General features: G+C 45.1%; 1 long non-coding RNA gene across 1 annotated transcript in view; it reads left to right on the top strand.

Moving 5' to 3' along the window:
- LOC136169479 (uncharacterized) overlaps window positions 1–12384 on the top strand; it is a 14996-nt gene extending 2612 nt beyond the window's left edge. The window contains exon 2 of the long non-coding RNA XR_010663413.1: window positions 11470–12384. This is a non-coding gene — a long non-coding RNA (uncharacterized lncRNA). The remainder of the gene's footprint in view (window positions 1–11469) is intronic.

The following is a 12384-nucleotide window of genomic DNA, read 5'->3' as shown; positions in this document are numbered from 1 at the left end:
AATGGGATCTGTAATCCTTGTTTGAAAGACAGTTGTCTTACTGAAGCATGCCAAATGTAATCCAGCTCACTGACTAGGATGGAAAGTGAAAAAAGTGAAAGTTGCCCAGTCGTGTCCAACTCTTTGAGACCCCATTGACTATACAGTCCATGGAATTCTCCAGGCCAGAATTCTGGAGTGGGTAGCCTTTCCCTTCTCCAGGGGACCTTCCCAATCCAGGGATCAAACCCAGGCCTCCCGCATTGCAGGCAGATTCTTTACCAGCTGAGTCACAAGGGAAGCCCAAGAATACTGGTGTGGGTAGCCTATCCCTTCTCCAGGGGATCTTCCTGACCCAGGAATCGAACTAGGGTCTTCTGCATTGCAGGCAGATTCTTTATCAACTGAGCCATCAGGAAAGCCCGACTAGGATGGAAAGTGATCCTATTAAGAGGAAAATGATGTAGTTTTAAAGTTTTAGTAACTCCTTCATGGGTTGAAAGGAAATGAAAAAAGAGACCAAGCTGAAACAATTCTACTCAACACTGTATCATGTGTCTGATTTGAAATTCAGCCTGAATGGAAAGGAAAGATACAAGACTGTTGAAAACTGATGTTTACTGCACAACCATGAAGAAAGTTTGAAGGGACAGATTTGAAATGTTTTTCTTGTGTTACCATCAGTTGTGTTTTCCAGTTATGTAGTCCAAGGGACTATTTGTGCATTTGTTTCTGGTCTTTTGTTTACCATGTTGTGTAATCTGTGTCTCGCTGAACAAAGCCTGACTTTCGATTTTCTGCTGCCACCATTATGCTAGCATAAGTTGGAGGGTGAGATGTTATGTAACACATTCAACATTAAACAATGTAAAAAAGAGATCTACAGTAAGGGAGAAAGCTGGGGGTCACCTGACTTGTCTAGATTCAAAAGTAACATTGGGGATTTGGAATCATATCCCCTTTCATTATCACCAGAGCCTCACACACAGTGTGAAAAGAACAAGTTCTTCCCTGTTCACTGAGGCAGGCTAAGGAGCTAAGAAAAAGGTTGCTCTAGCCAGTGGGATCCTAGGACTTCCCCCTTGCTCTCTCACTGCCTCCACTCCCACGTGCTTCTATCACCAGCTCTACTTCCTGACCCAATGGGGTCACCAGCTCTACTTCCTGACCCAGTGGGGGGCAGTTCGGGTTTGTGCTTTTCTGCAGCACTTGGTGGCACAGGCTCTGCAAAACAGCTGTCTACAGCTTTCAATTGCATAAATCCCCATGTGCTGGGTTCGATCGCAGCTGCTCCCAAGCAAATCTCAGCCCTCCCTGGACTTTTTAACTAGTTGGTTGCTCTTCCTGAAAATGAAGGGTGCCGCGTCCACTTTGGGCAGAGTTTAAGGAGGGTTGATTTAGCAAGGGATGCAGGAGAGGGCGGGAGAGCTTGGAGCTGACTTATGCTGACCACAGGGTGGAGCCAGAATTGGTCAGAGCCGGCGGGGCTGTGTGTGAGGTTGGTTCCAACTCTCCTGTGACTTCCTGCGTGGAACTCCACTCAACTTTGAGCCCTGGAAGGGTATTTGCAGTTCTAGATTCAGCTGCAGCAGTAACAGTTGCTGCCATTTATTGAGCAATTATTACACCTAAATTTTTACAATGCTTTGGGAATAACAACACAAAATACCAAGGGCCATTTTTATAGAACTGGAGTCCGAGTTCTGTCCTCATTGCCTTACTGCATCATGTGCATGCATGTGTGGTCTCTTCAGTCCTGTCCGACTCTGTGTGACCCTACGAACTGTAGCCCGCCAGGCTGCTCTGTCCATGGGGTTCTCCAGGCAAGGATACTGGGGTAGGTTGCCATTTTCTTCTCCAAGGGATCTTCCCCACCTGGGAATTGAGCCCATGTCTCCTGCATTAGCAGGCGGATTCTCTACGGCTGAGCCACCGGGGAAGCCCCCTTAGTGTATCATCTGATCTTAAAACAGTCGTAAAGCTGAGGGTCTTTATGTTTAGCACTTATTCGGGATTGGAAGAACCCATTTTCCAGGTTCCAGACTATTGGAAATATATGCTGATTCCTGGGAGTAGGGGCAGGAATTATTACATGAAAAAGTCCCAGTCAATGGAAGAACCCCATAACCTCTCTGATGAGCGATGGCTACCCTTCTCTTGAGGTCTGGTAGGGAAGGGTAGCTGTGCTGGCCCCTTTTAGGTAGGTTGCTCACACCCCATCCTGACCATAACCCTGTGTGTGCGCCTCTGTTACACACACCCCACCCACACCACTGTGAGCTCCTGAATGGCAGGGAGAGGAACTTCCCTATATCTCTGTCCCCCCAGTGCTCAGCTGGATGCCTGGCCCAGAGCAGAGACTTGATAAGTGTTGGTTGATTGAATAAGCGCCATCTCACCAAGCCCAGAATATACCTTGTCTTAATCTCTATCTTCAGGGTCAAGTTCAATGACTGGCACTTACCTTGGTGCTCAATAATGTTAGAAAAAAACGAGCTCATAATTATCATCCTTTAATTCTTATTATTTTTTTACTTTTAGCTAAATGCTATTTCCACCTCCCCTCCCCTCCCCATGACTTCTGTTTTATCTGTTCATTCACTAAAGCATAGTATCCTGAATGCCTATTATGGCCCCAAGCCCTGACGTAGGTACTTGGTGTATATGGGTGAGTGAAAGAGGCGAAGTCCTTGTCCTACTGGAATTTACAGGCAAGTAGTAAAACAGTGTTTGGCACAAAGTGTTAGCTGCTCTTATTATTACTACTGTCATCTTTTTTTTTCCTGTAAATGTGAGACTTCCCTCTCACCCCTCAATTACCAAATGTCTCCTTTTCTGTGTCCTACCTCTATAGTATTTTTTTTTTTTTTAAGTTTTCTGTAGGTATTTTTCTTCTTTAGGAACCCAAGTTCTGATTTTTCTTTCTTTCAGCTCACATGTATAGGTCTCTTGCTCTGAGCCTAGGGGGCCATGCTGAGCACCTGCTCTAGGACCCAGTGCCTGCCCTCGGATCACAGCAACAAAACCAGCCTTTCACTTACCACCGTCCTTTCTCTTTCTCTCTCTGTCTTTTCCAGGGACACAGACTTCACCTGGACAGCTTGTCTGCTTTTCTGAGGCTTTCAGCCTGCTGTTCCAGAGTTTCTGGAGGCAGCCCGATTTCTCCTGGAATGGTCACTGAGGTCAAATTTAAGTGGGTTAGTTAAATCCTGGCTTGCTCTTGTGTGCCAAATCTTGGAGATGGGAGCCAGGAAGACAGGCCAAGATGGGCTGGGGGCATCTCCTTCACTGTGTTACAGGAAATCATCAAGCGCTCTAACAACCCACTCCTTCCCCTTACACATTTCTTCTAACTCACTGGCACTTGTGAATTCCCCTCAAGTCATGGTTTTTAGGCTCTGACTTGACCTAATATACCCCGGTACCCCAACATATTACGGTTTAATAGCTCACTACCACTGCTTCATCATATAGTACAGAGATTGAATAGGATGTACATAATTAATTTTGTTGACTAAATACTTAGTGCATAGCTGTCCTCTCAGCTTTAATTGCAAATGCTCAATAAAAGCTCACAATATTTTTCAGTATGGAAACTGGCTGGAGTAATTGCATATGAATGTGCCCACAAAATAAGTAGTTCTACATATGCATTTATAAATAGAGCTAAGCTTTAAAGTTTAACTCTTTCAGTAAATAATAGAGCTAAGCTTTGTTTCAAATTCAGTCTTTGGAATAAAAATGTACAATTGTTTTAAAGTTAATTTGAATAATATGAAATGACACTACTTTTTATGAAAAAAGGGAAATGTATTTGGTAATCAGAGTTTTTGGATGCTGGTTATCTTGGTATCATTGTGATATGTGTATGTATGTGTGTGTGTGCTCAGTCATGTCCGACTTTTTATGACCCCGTGGACTGTAGCCCGCCAGGATCCTCTGTCTATGAAATTTTCCAGGCAAGAATACTGGAGTGGGTTACCATTTCCTTCTCCAGGGGGATCTTCCTGACCCAGGGATCGAACCTGCATCTCTTGTGTCTCTTGCACTGGTGGGCAGGTTCTTTACCAGCTGAGCCACCATCATTGTCATAATTATTTCCTATCTGTAACATACCATCCGTGGCCACTTCTTAGTGAAACTCAGGGTTTGGAGAATGGAGAGGCATCTTCTAGTCAGTCATCTTCCTTGAGAGAGGATCCAGTGGGGATACAAGTTAGGACTCTGGAGTGAAGTTGACTGTATGACCTTAAGCAAACTATTTAACCTCTCTGAAACTCACTTTTCCCTCCTCACTAAAATGGGGATCAGCATACCCACCTTGACGGGTTGTTGTGAGGATTAGGGGAGGTGATAACTGTTATCGAGTGCTTACTTAAAGAGCTCAGCACAATGTTTAGCTTTTTACAGTAAGTACTCAATATAGTTATTATTGTTGTTGTTGTTCAGTCGCTAAATCATACCCAACATTTGCGAACTGCAGCACACCAGGCTTTCCTGTCCTTTACTGTCTCCCGGAGTTTGCTCAAACTCATATCCATCGAGTCGGTGATGCCATCCAACCATCTCATCCTCTGTCGTCCCCTTCTCCTCCTGCCTTTAATCTTTCCCAACATCAGGGTCTTTTCCAACGAGTTGGCTCTTCGTGTCAGGTGACCAAAATATTGGAGCTTCAGCTTCAGCATCAGTCCTTCCAATGATTATTCAGGACTGATTTCCTTTAGGATTAACTGGCTTGATCTCCTTGCAGTCCAAGGGACTCTAAAGAGTCTTCTCCAACACCAGAATTCAAAAGCATCAATTCTTTGGTGCTCAGCCTTCTTTATGGTCCAACTCTCACATCCAAACATGACTACTGGAAAAACCATAGCTTTGATTATACTGACCTTGGTGGGCAAAGTGATGTCTCTGATTTTAACATGCTGTCTAGGTTGGTCATAGCTTTTTTTCGAAGGACCAAGTGTCTTTTAATTTTGTGGCTGCAGTCACCGTCAATAGTGATTTTAGAGCTCAAGAAAATAAAATCTGCCATTGTTTCCACTTTTTCCCAGATCTATTTGCCGTGAAGTGATAGGACCAGATGTCTTGATCTTAGTTTTTTGAATGTTGAGTTTTAAGTCAGCTTTTTCACTTCCCTCTTTCACCTTCATCAAGAGGCTCTTTAGTTTTCTTTGTTTTCTGCCATTAGAGTGGTATCATTTGCATATCTGAGTTGTTGAACAGTTATTATTACATGTTATCATAACCCAAACCCAGGCAGAGCAATGTTCATTTTTTAAAAAATTTTTTAGTTTTTCATTTTTCATGTTGTTTTTTCCTGATTTTAATCACTCTGGGGAAAGAGATTCCCAGTAACCAGATGGTTTGGCCAGGAAATTGTTTCTTTTTACCAGCAGAGTCTGCATCTTTCCACCCTATTCTTCCTCCTGCCCCTGAAGGAGGTTCTGTGCTCAGTGTCAGGGGCACACGTCCAGTGTTCTTGGAAGCCCTAGAACTTGAGGCCTTTTTAAAGGACTTAATTTATAGAAATGCTTGAGAAAGATACTTGGAAGAGGAAAAATACTCAAAGATAACACAGTCTTATCTCTGATTAGAATCAGTAAATACATCATCATTGAAGGTTTACTGCTAGTTTATTGGCTCTGCTAGTACATATTGGGTCTCCTCTTTGTTTTCCTATCTCTGCTCCCAGCACACAAACATCTTAAAGGCTCTCATCCTAGGCCTGGGCATAGAGTTTGCCAACTGGATTAGAATACAAGGACTGGGCCCTAGCCTTGGCTGAGGCACCTTCTGCCTCTGTGCCCTAGTGTAGACCCCTGAACCTCTCTAAGCCTCAGATTCCTTCTCTGAAAGGGGCTAGTAATGTTTGTGGCCTAAATTTCACTGATCGTGAGAGACCACGCAAAGCAACATATGTAAAAAATATTTGGAAACATGAATTGTGATTTGATTACAAGGAAATGGTCTTATTAATATGAGCAAATCTCTTGTGAGCTTTTTGATTTCTATAGTAGGAGCTACCATGCATGGTGTGATCTTAAGCAAGTCACTCAACTCCTGTAAACTGTAGTTTTGGATAGGGTGTACCTGTGATATGGAGAAAGCGGACTTATTTACCTACATCTCCCAACGTTGTATAATTTTATGCTAATGTCGAGCGTCCTTTGGGAACTGGAAAAAGTACAGGCTTTGAAGGCTGATAGACTGGGGTCAGTCCTGCACTTCACAGCTTGCTGTCTTTTTGTCTTTCTGGACCCTTAAAAACTGTCTCAGAGAACTGCAGTTTGACTGGAGGGTAGGTTAGCCTGCAGGAAGACGTCAGCTGTGAGCAGTGCTCCACAGTGATGAAATGGATCAGGCCAAGGTTCAGGTCTGGAATTTCCAAAAGCCAGTGGCCCATTTGCTAGGATCAGTTTGGTTTTTTGCATGTTGAATTTTTTTTTTTTTTGGAATAAATAATAGTGCTCCAAGAGCTGGGATGGTTTATTGGTCCCCTTGCCGTTGGTTCTGCTGCACTTGAAGAGTAACTCAAGCATTTCAGACAGGCCTGTCTCCCACCATCGACCCCCAGCCCAGGCATGTGCCTGCAGCTTGTCAGCAGGCTTCTGAAGTCCACACAACCCAGTGGATAGGTCAGCAGCCCTGGATCACCTCCACAAACTTTGTCCCAGGAAATCAGGAGAAACATGTCAAAGCTGGCTTTGCCTGAGGGGCAAGAGAAGGAAATGGTGAGGTCCTTGATGGAAAATTTCTCAGGGGAGAAATTTACCCAAAGTCAGGGTCTGGGTCCATCAGCAGGATCTGGGATTGGCGCTCACTGCCCTCCCTTCTTCAGGCTCAGAATCAGTATAGTGAGCTAGTTTATCTTTACTCTGACCGGTGCCCACCATGTGGCCATGGAGGGATACGTGAGACTCCTGCACAGTGATGGTACCTTTCCAGAAAGAGCTTTTGAATTGTCACAATGTGAACAAGCTACGTTGAGGAGAATTTCAGGGTTATGTAGAACCTTTTGTCTTGGCTAGTTTGAGACATTGGTTTCCTTTTTTTTTAGCATGTAATGAGAGGTTTCCAAGGGGGCAGACACTTTCCAGGTGTTTTACATTATCATCACATTCTCTCATTTTATCTTCACCACATCCCTCAGAGGGAGGTTGTTTTTAATCCCTGTTTTGCAAACGAGGCAAACTCTAGGAGGTGAAGCCCGACTGAGGGTAACACAGCTAGCAAGCAGCTGAGCAGGGACCCTCTAATGTGGCCTCTCAAACCTGCATTCAGAACTTCTCTACGCTCCCTCCTACTGGTAGAGCTTTGCTTGGTTAATATGCTGGGGGACTAGGAATCAATCTTGGCTTGACTAGCAAGCCTCCTTTTCTGTCCATGCTCCCCAAGTTCAAAACCTTCTGTTATCTCCTCCTCTCTATCCGTGGTCTGTGTGTCCTCTTGTTCACTGAATCCTGTCGGTTTGTCCTTCTCTTGCATTTCTTTTCATTTGTATCATTACTTCGCACTTGGACTATTGCAGTAGCCTGTCAGCTCCCATTATCACTATTCTTTCTGTTTTTCCATCCTTTTGGCTCACCCCGTCAGGTTCATCTTCCTTTAACGCTGCTTTGTCCTGAAATGTTTTATCTAAAACATCCCAAGGATTCTTTGTGGCTCACAGGACAAAGTCGATACTCAGGCCTTGACATTAAGACCTCCCCACCCTTCTGCTGCCATGATTGACCTTAAAACTCCTTGCCAGTCTTACCCATTGCTTCCTGCCATGACTTGATGTTCTGACCTTGACATCTTTTCTCACGAACATATTCTCTGCCTTGAATGTCATGCATCTTTCCATCCAGCCTGTCATCCATTAAAATCTCACCATGGCCCACCCGAAAGTGGCCTGTCTTCAATGAAACTTTCCCCAGTCACCTTGCAGGAATGATGTGCCCTTGAGCATTTTCATAACACTTAAGCAGTGTACCTCCCTGTGGCTTCATTGCTGTGTGCCGTTTCCTCTCTATTCCCAATGGGAGGGTGGGAATTGTGTGTGTATGTCCCCCCATCCCACCTTCATGATCATTCTCATTAGCATAGTGTCTCACAGGAGACCCTGGTTCTATTCCTGGGACAGGAAGATCCCCTGGAGAAGGGATAGGCTACCCACTCCAGTATCCTTGGGCTTCCCTTGTGGCTCAGCTGGTAAAGAATCCGCCTGCAATGCAGGAGACCTGGATTCGATCCCTGGGTGGGGAAGATCCCCGGGAGAAGGGAAAGGCTACCTGCCCCAGTATTCTGACCTGGAGAAATGCATGGACTGTATGTATAGTCCATGGGGTCGCAAAGAGTCAGACACGACTGAGCGGCTTTCAATTTCAATTTTGCCCACAGGATCCTTACTTGGTTGAATGAATGATCTACTGAGTAGGGGAAACCGGAGAGTAAGAAGCAAGGTACTTATTGAGTGTGTGCTATGTGCCAGCCAGGGTTCTGCAGTTGGTCATAACTCCTCTAATCCTTGCAACTACCTCAAGAGGTAGGTGATGTTGTTGTCCCCATGGCAGAGATGAGGAAGCCAGGGCACAGCAAAGTGAGCCAACTTGTCAGAGAATGAGTGGTGGACCCAGGATTCAAAGCCACGCAGTCTGCCTCTAGAGCCTAGGCTTTCACTGTAGCTGGTTTTCCAGGACTCTTTGCCCCCTCCCTGAAATGTCCCAGCCGGCTGATAGACACATCCTTGTAAGAGCTGCTTGATGGGCTTATAGGTTTATGACCTACAGCAGGTGCAGGAGAGTCTGAGAAACTTTAGGATCCAGCTTTTCTTCTGTGAGCCAGCACACGGAGCCTGGCCCACCTTGGCAACGTGCACCGGGCATGTTGGCCAATGGAACCAGCCCTGAGTGCCGGGCTCACTCAGGTGACTGGTACTATGTAAAAATGAAGTGTGTTTTCCATGTCCTGTGACACGTGGTAACTTTGGTGCACTCTAGTCTGACAATGGGCCTGGGACTCCTGTAACACTCCACTTTTGGTGTGAGATGATTACTTGGTTAATAATCCTAATTGGCCTACTGCACGTACCCTATGTTTATCACTCCCATCTCATAATTAACTTTTATATTTTCCTTAACTTTACAACTCAATCTGTGCACCGGAGTGACTGCAAACCCATATTTATCTAATTTAGCAGACATTTGCATGTGCGGCAATTAGACTCCCATGTTCTGTGATCAACGTCCTTTGCTAATTGCATAATTCCTTTTGCATTTAATCGTAGGATGGCATCCTTTTTTTTTTTTTCTGTCTCCATGGTTTGCTGCTGGTTGTTAGCTGCATGTAGAATTCCTGGCTAAGGCACCTGCCATCACAGAACCAAAGATATTCTGGGAGGAGCTGCCTCCTTTGTTTACAGGTGAAGAAACGGAGGCCCGTGAAAGTGAAGGGACTTGCCTATCCAAACAGCTTGTTATTAAGAGTTCCTGCAGACAGGAAAGGATGAATATGTCTGCAAAGAACATCTCCCAAACCATGTCAATGTGGAAATTCCATGAATAATTCAAGCTGGTCTTGACAGCATGGAGCCCGAGTCTGGGCAAGATTAGGCTGAGCCTAAAAGAAATCAGGTTAGAGGCAAGGAAGAATTTTTTATATTCTGAAGTTATAGCTCTTAGCATTTGTTTTTTAGCTTCTTCAGGCTCATTCTTGCCAGCAGATGCTTCATTGGAAGGGAGGCTGGCGAAGCTCTTCCGTTTCTTCTGCCTCTTTGTGGAAATTTTTTTATTCCTCTATAAAGCTAGATTTTAGAAGAGAGTGGAGGGTTTATCTATGAATTCATAATTAACATAGAAAGAATCAGAATATTAGAGTTGGGGGGGAACTCAAAAATCTGGGCTACTCAGCTTGTTTTACAGGCCATCACGAAAGTCACAGGGTTGCTTTGTCGCAGATCTGGGACTTAAGTCTGGATTTCTATCCGTTTCCAAGTTTTACTCACAACGGTGCTTTGCTAATGAAGAGACCAGGAGTACAAGCTGTGCCTTAACTCCCTTCCTTCCTTCCCTCCCTCACTTGGTACCTTTACACAGTGCCTGGAGGTACCAAGCCAGGGTATGAAGAAGCAGAAACTCTAAGCTTGATATTGGCTGGGATGAAAGGTCTAGGAAGGGGATCTGCCCGCATGGAGAAGGCACCTGCTCCCCAGTGTGATTTAGAACTCAGGATTTCAGAGAACGCTGCAATGCCCAACAGAGCTAGTCCATCGCAGTAACTGTCTGGGTATTTGCAGAATGGATGTGGTTACTGGCAAGGGGACAAGGATGGGGTGATGAGGTTAGATGAATAAAAGCAAGCTAGCTGTTGCCAACCTGCAGTTTCTTTGCTTGGAAGGCAGAAGAAACCACGAGAAACCTTTCACAGCGGACTTCATCTCTTTATCTGCCTAGGGAGAAAGACGTGGTTGTTAATGCAGAAGCATTAGAAATTGTCAGGACTGGAAAATACAGTCGAGTGGTTTGTTCAAAAAGAAGAGGCAAGTGGTTAGTGGCCTTCCCATGCTGCTGACAGCTAGCATGCCCTGCGCTCTGAGCCTCTACTGTGGCTACCCTCCATCAGATATACGCACTGAATCTCCTGGTTCCTAACAGTGTTTAGGGAATAGTAGCTGCTCAGTAAATGTATACTGAATGAACAAATGCATGGATTGTACACTGTTGAAATGTATGATTCTCACCAAGTCAGCAGGGAGAAAGATGGCCAAGGTAGTATTAATATAGACAGATGAGAGCAATAAGATTAAATTTTCCTAGTGTAAGTGTGGGCTTCCCTGGTAGCTCAGATGGTAAAAAGTCAGCTTGCAATGCAGGAGACTGAGGTTCGATCTCTGGGTTGGGAAGATACCCTGGAGAAGCGAATGGCTACCCGCTCTAGTATCCTTGCCTGGAGAATCCCATGGACAGAGGGGTCTGGTTGGCTACAATGCATAGGGTCAAAAAAGAGTCAGACACAGCTGAGCAACTAAGCACAAACTCTAAGTGTAACACGAAGTCTACGCTTAGTTTGAAAATGCAGTTGCCCAAATAGGGAGTAGTTGATACTCAAAGGGGTGCAATCCATATTAAAAAAAAGCCAATGAGGGTAGGTATTGGCGAGCCATAATTGTGATGCAGCTGCTGAAACAGGATTGGATTCCACTAGAAGAAGCCAGATCCAGATCAATGCAGCTGAGGCTCCCAGCTGTTTGAGCTCATACAGGTCACCCAGGCATGATGCTCATCTGTGGTTTCATTAATAGCCACACCTTAACCTGGTCCAGTACTTTAGTTTACACTGTTTTTCCAGGCATTATCCTGCTCACTGTCCTAAAGACAGTTTATATACCAGTAAGGGCAAGCTAATTTGCTCAAGGTCACCTGGCAAGTAGCTGACCGAACCCAGCCTTCTGACCCCTTGTCTGTATTCTTTCAACTGCACCAGGCCACGTTTCTTTTTTTTTTTTTGCAGAGCCCCTGCTGGGTGGCATGTAAAAGCAAGGCTGGCGTGACGCTTGTCAAGCATTGGCTGTCAAGAGTGGACACGCTCAGATGGGCACCTTGCCGTCCGGCAGCCTGACAGTGATGGCTCAGAAACCACTTTTCCTGATGCGGGGCTTTGACAGGCCAGCTCACACTGCGAGCACAGTGACCCTGCCCTGTTTCAAAAACTGACAGCAGACAAACCTGGAACATCGCCTCCCCTCTGAGTGAGCCCAGGAAAGAACAAATCTCTGTCCTTAGCTCCTCACGTCCTGCTCAAGGATTTGTGAGCTGGGTTGTACAGAGGAGGAGGGAAGGGGAAAGAGCCAACACCTGGCAGGTGCCTGTTGAGTGTCTGGCTCAAGACATTTCCCATTTCTTTGCATTTTCTGTTTCTCACGAAGCATCTGTCTGCAAGCTCACAGCTCACTCTGGTCAGCGCTGGACTCCTCCACCCCTGGCATTGGGTCGTCTTGATAATCCCTCACATTTGTCTGGTCTCCTCCAAGCATCGTCTTGTTTGCTCTCCCAAAAAAGCCTATGAGGAAAGAAAAAAAAAACTGCAGGCTCTTATACATGGATTCTGAAACAGTTGAATAAGTAGGAGCAGACAGTAGAATGGTATTTACTGGGGGTGGAAGGTGGGGGAAATCAGAAGACATTGGTCAAAGGGTACAAGGTTGTTGTTATGGGGGGTGAGTTAGTCTAGAGATCTAATGCGTGGCGTGAAACCTATTCTAAGAGTTTTGTGTTGAATACTGGAAATATGCTAAGAGAATAGAATTCCGGTGCTTTCATCACAAAGGTAACTGAGATGATGTGTTAGTTAGCTTGACTGTGGTAAGCATTTCATTATGTGTATCAAATCATCATTTTTATTAAAGACAGAATAAGCCAAAAAAAA

This window comes from Muntiacus reevesi, chromosome 5 (genome assembly GCF_963930625.1).
Source record: "Muntiacus reevesi chromosome 5, mMunRee1.1, whole genome shotgun sequence".
Taxonomy (NCBI): Eukaryota; Metazoa; Chordata; class Mammalia; order Artiodactyla; family Cervidae; genus Muntiacus; species Muntiacus reevesi.
Note: the sequence above shows the minus strand (reverse complement) of the source record. Positions and strands in the feature narration are given on the sequence as shown.